Source organism: Octopus bimaculoides, chromosome 2, assembly GCF_001194135.2.
Source record: "Octopus bimaculoides isolate UCB-OBI-ISO-001 chromosome 2, ASM119413v2, whole genome shotgun sequence".
Lineage (NCBI taxonomy): Eukaryota > Metazoa > Mollusca > Cephalopoda > Octopoda > Octopodidae > Octopus > Octopus bimaculoides.
In genome coordinates, this window is record NC_068982.1 from 126,457,992 (window position 1) to 126,464,980 (window position 6,989).

Here is a 6,989-nt window from a genome sequence, read left to right on the forward strand (position 1 = left end):
TAGCTGAAAGAACCGCTCGTGATTGGTATGCCAAGTTCAAAAATGGAAATTTTGACCTCAAAGACGCACCTCATTCAGGCTGTCCAGTTGAGTTCGATGAAGAGCGATTAAACCAACTTTTGCATGTAAATTCTCGTCAAACAACAAGGGAACTGACAGAGAAAATGGAATGCTCCCACACTGCTATAGAGAAGCATCTTCACTCGATGGGAAAGGTTCAGAATATGGAGCATGGGTTCCGCATGCTTTAAGTGACAACAACAAAAATCAATGAGCCACAATCTCCGCTGGTTTGCTTGCTCATCACCGCTCAACTCATGGACACAAGCAATGATTTCTTTACCGTATCATTACTGGTTATGAAAAATGGTGCCTGTGCATCAATATGAAGTAGTGTAAGGAATGGCTTAGCCCCGGTAAACAAGTGACACCATGCGTGAAACAAGATCTTCATCCACGTAAAACGATGTTGTGTGTGTGTGTGTGTGTGGACGTTAAACGAGATGATGATGAGGATGATGATGATGATGATACATACATATATATGTATATGCATGACCCTCCATGTTTGTATGTCTCCACTGTCCTGTTTTTGTTCACAACTTTGACCCACCATAAATCCTAAATTCTATTTTAGAATTTATGGGAGCAACTGTCTTTCAAGACTTATATTGTAGTTGAATGCTCGAAATGAGGAGTAGATAGACAGCTGACAACTGATGAAGGGTGCTTTCTCAGTGTTTACTTGTCCTGTTTTTATGTTTTCCATGGGGTTTGCACAGTTGGTGATGTCGTGTCCCCATATATGCTTGTATATATATATATATATATATATATATTATTTATTATTATTATTTAATTGAACGTCACAAGAAAACGCTTATCCAAAGTGCCATGCACTAGGACTGAACCAAAAACTAAGTTGTTGTGAAGCCCCTATAATGTTACAATAATTCTACAGTAAGCACATCAAATGCTGGTTTAATGTTAGCAAAACAGAACCTCACCAGCATGAAAGACAATCTCTCTGCTGAAGAAAAACGTTTAAATTTTCATGAAGACATCCAGTTTGGTATTTGTTCTAAAGAACATGAATTTTTATTTGCTCATCTGTTTCATTTATTTTTACCCAACGTTCTTGCATTTTATACAAACTATACACCTTTTTCACTGACTTAATGTTCACTTAAATTCACTGGTAACATAAATACAGCAATGAGATCATGTTTACAAATGATGGCAATAACCCTTTACACATATAATGCAGTGTACTTAATTTTAAGTTAAATTTTGTTGACATACAATACTTTACAGTGAATATAAATTGCCTCTACTCTTGAGGAGAGAGAGAGACAAAAACAAAAGAAACAGGTAAACAATTATGATACGCAGTACCCAGAATGGGGTGAGAATGGAAGTGATGCAGTGAGTGATACAATTGTAATATATTGATAGAATATATTTGGGAAAATCTACACCTAATCTTGTAACAGCAACAATAAAATCAAAAGGTAATAGTAGTATTTTTGTACAATAAGTCTTTAAATTTGACATATTTCAGTCTAATCTCGCTACCAAACATGCTATTGCTGCTGTCACCCAGACATTGTCTTTCTTGCAATCTTAATCCTTTTGTAACCATATTTCTATTAAAATATACTGCTGTTATTTCAATTAATTTTTAAGATAATGAAGAATCTAATAAAATTACTTTGCTGCTATTAAAACAGAGTTTGAAACATGAATTAACATGAAAGTTTTAATTCAGATCATTTTAACCCTTTAGCATTCAAACCGGCCATATCTGGCTTAAATATTCTATCTGTTTTTTGTCCAAACTGGCCAGATCCAGCTTCTTGCACCTACCCTACATTGTCATTCTTAACTACAAGATAGTGTATGGTTAATTCAAAACAAAGTGATAAAATATGCATTACATTTGACAGAGTAATGTGAATGTTAAAGGGTTAAACAGCAAGTTTGTACTATTGAAAGGGTAAAAACTGAACTTGAAAAATTTTAAGTCCTACAAAGGGAATTCAAATTCAGGGGAGGCTTCTAACTCATTTTGGTATATTGTTATGGACCACAAACCTTTAACTTGTATTATGGTTTTCTTTTATAACAAGTTTCCCCCAAATGAAATCATTTGGGATTTTTATTTCCTAGTTTAGTATCAATGTTTCTTATATTAATGAAGCTAAGAACATGGATAGTGATATTGTACCATAGTGGTAGGTAATTTCTCCCTGCACAAGAAATAAATTTTACTTAGTTGACAACAGATCAGAGCACAGTAGCTGTGTAATCCAGTTAATGAAACCTGCTACCCAACAGCAAATTTATGTGATTTCTCTACAGATCTGTTTTTAACTGAGCTCATGTTCCATCAAATATCTCATACTTGCTTCTCATTGTTTAATCCTGATGATCAAAGGATGAGAAAGAAAGAATTTTTTTTATTATCAACCATTTTCAGAGGCAAGCACAAAAAAATAAAAGGTATAAAAATGATCATTTGAAGCTGTCTCTTATACCAATAATCAAAAGCCATGTTTATTTAACTCAAAGCTATCTGAGAGATAATCACCACCAACAAAAATAACGAAGACAGTTTACAAATATTAAAATGAAGGCCCTTTAGAGGAGGACTAAGAATAATAGGAATGCTTAGTAGACTTAATGTTTCAGTTAAAATAGGATATTTTTGGTTTCATTTTTTTCTAAATACCTGGTTGAGAAAATATTCCCCAAAAGCCTAGAATGTTCAAGAACAGTATTCTACTCATGTTGGTAAAAGATTTTCCTGTTTAGCTTCTTAGATTGGCTCAGATACTCTTTTCTTTTAGTTACATTTTTAGCTGTTTACAGCCTTAATATCTTGATCCTTATCTGATCAACCACTGTATCTTGTCATTCTTGAAACATAATTCCTGCAAAATATCTTATGGTACAGAGAAATGACATAAAATGGATGTGTCAAAATCAGAAGAAAATAATCTGGGTTTTTGTCTTTACAAAAACATAAATGAATGTTCTTTGGTAAACATGGAATCATTCTAAATCAAAATACCTTGTAAGTAAGTTTATTTGAAGCCTTTTTTTATGGTTACCAAATAATAAATGAAGTACATCTTTCCTTGTTTATCAAGGGTATTTGGTTCCAAAAAACCTCCAAAAACACTGCATTAAATGATTCAGTGATAAATGAATCATAGGACATAAGAGAAAAATAGGTTTTGCTCCAAAGCTCCAAGCTGTCCTGATCATTGTGGATGGTCTCTGGGGCATGCTTATACAGTCCAAGCAGAATCTTTGCCTGATTGCTGACACTTGTTATCAGAGATTAATCCATGATAAGTGAAAAGTGTTACAACTGAGCATACTGTATTATCCCAGTTCAGTGATGAATGAATCAGTGAAAAACAAGGATAGCTGTATAAAATTTTAGATGTTACATATGCTTTAATCAAAAGAAAAGTTAATTTATCATCCATGTGGTTCCAAGTTTGATCCAAGTGTGCAGCACCTTGGTGAATATGTCTCCTGTTGTAAGCTTGGGTTGAAATTGGTTACTGAAAACTGTCCAGAAGTTTGTCGTGTGTGTGTGTGGTATATCTTTCAGCAATGTATATTGGCAAAACATATAAGCATCAACAAGAAACCCAATAAGCCAACATTTTATGTCTGCTTTCCATGCTGGCATGGGTTGGATGGTTGGACTGAGGACTGGTGAGCCAGAAGGCTGCACCAGGTTCAATCTGATCCAGCAAAGTTTCTACAGCTGGATGCCCTTCCTAACGCCAACCACTCTGACAGTGTAGTGGGTGCTTTTATGTGCCACTGGCATGTGAGCCAGTCAGGCAGTTCTGGAAATGACCACGTTCAAAAGCTGTTTTTACCTGTTACCTGCACAGGAGCCAGTCCAGAGGCACTGGCAACAACCATGCTCGAATGTTGTTTTTCACGTGCCACCAGCACATGTGCCAGTAAAGCGAACCATGTGGATGGTAAGCAAGCTACTTACCACACAACCACTCCTGCACCTCACTTTCCTTAGGTAAGATCATCAGTAAGGTGTACATAATCTGGGTGTTTATTTTAGCGATGTCCTTTGCTATATTGCTTCCACCATTGATCATCTGTTTATCTATTTTTGTGTAGAACTTTACAGAGTACAGATCTGCTATCCATGACTGTTTTCCTGTTTAGTTTTTGTTTTCTGTCAAGTGGTGCAATGGCTGCAATTTTTCTCATTGCAACTGCATTGAAAAGGCTGTGAACAGGCAGAATTGTTACTATACCAGACAAAACAGTAGCATTTCATTTATTCCTGCTCTTGATTTTCACCTTACATCCTTCAAGGGCTGATAAAATTAATACCAATCAAGCACTAGGGTTGACATAATCAGGTTTCCCTCCCCTCAAAATAGAAAGAGCTAAAAGTGCAATGTAAGCCAGCAGAAGAGTGTATGGCCAATATAACAGTTGGTTATGAACTTTGCAGCACTAATGTTTGCAATCAAAATTTAAAAATCACATCAGTCATTAGTAGCTGGAGCTTATTAGTACATTTACATGAGTGCAGTTTGCTTTTGATAAAAGTGGTTTTAGTTTTAGTGTTTGTTTGTTGTATACCATTATTATTAGTGTTAATTTATGGTTTGGTGTAATGCATTTTGTGTTAATGTATTCATAAAATAGATATTCATATATGACATGTGTCTGTGTGCACATAAACTATTTTCATCTAAGTATATGCATCTTTTTGTTTGTGTGTATGTCCTTGGAGTAAATGGATGTGATGTGTCTGCTGTTTTCTGTCTGAATGTTTATGTCTAAAATGGTGTCATTGCATTACAATGTGTATACTTGTATAGTTCTGGATATCAAATTTTTGTAGAGTTGGTTTTGAGGTCATCTTTAAATTTCTTGGCATTTCCAGTATGACCATTATACTAAGTATATTATGCACATATCTCGTGTATATTGCAAGCTAATGTTCATGTCTTGGTGCTACTATATTTTCTATTGTCAACTCATAGAATACTGCAAATCTAGGCCTTAAAGGTGACCCATGGCTACTACATATATTTGCTTGTATAATTTGTTTTTCTATGTATAGTAAACAAATGATTTATTAAGTATTTGCTGTGTGAGAGCACAACACCCTGACAAGAATGGACTGGACCACTATATATAAATAGTAGCGGTCTGAGTAAGTGAGTAGTTCATGCTAGTTCCACAGTTTGTGTGTTGATGGTTCAAAGTTGGAGTTCAAAGTTTACAGTTCGAGTTAACGTGTTTGATCATTTGTTCTTAAAAGATTATTGTTACATTCTACATGGTTACTGCTGTTTATTTTGATTATATTGTTATTACACTGTTGCAGTGTATTTGCTTATCCATAAGGATATAACATCATCTGGCGACAAGAATCGTTCAAAACTCACATTGGTTATTTGACAATTTCTGTGTCATGGAAAACATATTAGCCACAGTAGTACAGCTTCAAGAGAAGCAACAGAAACAACTACAGGAGTTGCAAAAATAAATACTACAATAACAACAACAATGATTAATTGAGTTACAGTCTGTGAAGTCCGAAAATCCAGTCAGCTCATTCATGCCAGACAGTGTGGCTAATGCAATTTCTGAATTTACATATAATCTGGACGAAGGTATTACGTTTCCCACGTATTATAGAAGATGCGAGAAAATTTTTAAGAAAGAGTGCAAGTCATGGTTGGAGGAACAGAAAGCAAGGCTTTTACTATGCAAGGTAGCTCCTGCCAAGCATGAGCGTTATTGTAACTTTATTCTGCCCAAAAAGTCAAATGAGATTGGTCTCCAAGAAACTGTGGAACTACTTTCGAAAAATTTTTTGGTGATAGGAGCTCATTATTCAATACCAGAATGGAGTGTTAGAACTTAACAAAAAATGAGGATGAGTAATGAAGATGAGTAACCCTCATATGGTGAAGTAATCAGCTGTATGTGTGAAAATTTCAAACTTCAGGATCTCACTCAGGATATGTTCACTTATCTTCATGCAAGGACTTATATCTCCTGAAGATAGAGAAATTTGGACACGGGTTCTCTTGAACCAGGATTTATCTCTACAGACCATTGCAGAAGAATGTCAGACTATGGTAAATCTTAAATATGATGTGAAAAAAATACAAGAGAAAGACTCTGTGAAAATTCAAATGTGTTGTCCCAGGAAACACAATTAAAAGAAAGTGTCAGGTCTCAATTCATGTTATGGTTGTGGAGGCCTACGCTACAAAGAGGATTGTCCATTTAAAAATAAAAAGTGCTACAGTTGTCAGAAGCTGGGACACAGGAGTTCTCATAGTAGAACAAGATTATGAGGCTCAAACAGAGAAAGTTCTAATGTGTTTTCAGCAGAGAGTAATTGCGACAGAAAAACAATAAAATTCATGTGCATAAAAATAAATGATGCGAATACCAAATAACAGTTAGACACAGGTAGTGACATCTCAACTATAAATGTGGATATGTGGAAAAAAAATTGGTAAACTGAGGTTATGTAAAACAGTGAAAATAGTATGTGGTGTAACAAACTGGTGATAAATTACATTTCATGGGCAAAACGTATCGACGTCACATTTTGGGGAGAGACATGTGAAGCAAAATTATTCATTGTGGATAATACAATCAATCTGTTTAGCACAGAGTGGTTAGAACTATTCGATTTATGGCACCTCCCCATAAATCTTTACTGCAATAACATAAATGGTTGTGCCATTAAAAACAAGTCTTCGGAAGAACTGAAGAAAAAAATTTGTAAAAAATGTTCCTGCAAGTGTTATCAGAGGATTTAGCTCTATGTGGAAAGATTGAAGCTTATATCCAAGTAAGTGAAAATGCTGTAACTCTATTTAAAGCAAACAGAAATGTACCATTCATGGCAATTGAAACCGTAAATGAAGAGTTGGACAGACTTGTAAAGAGTGGAGTCAACA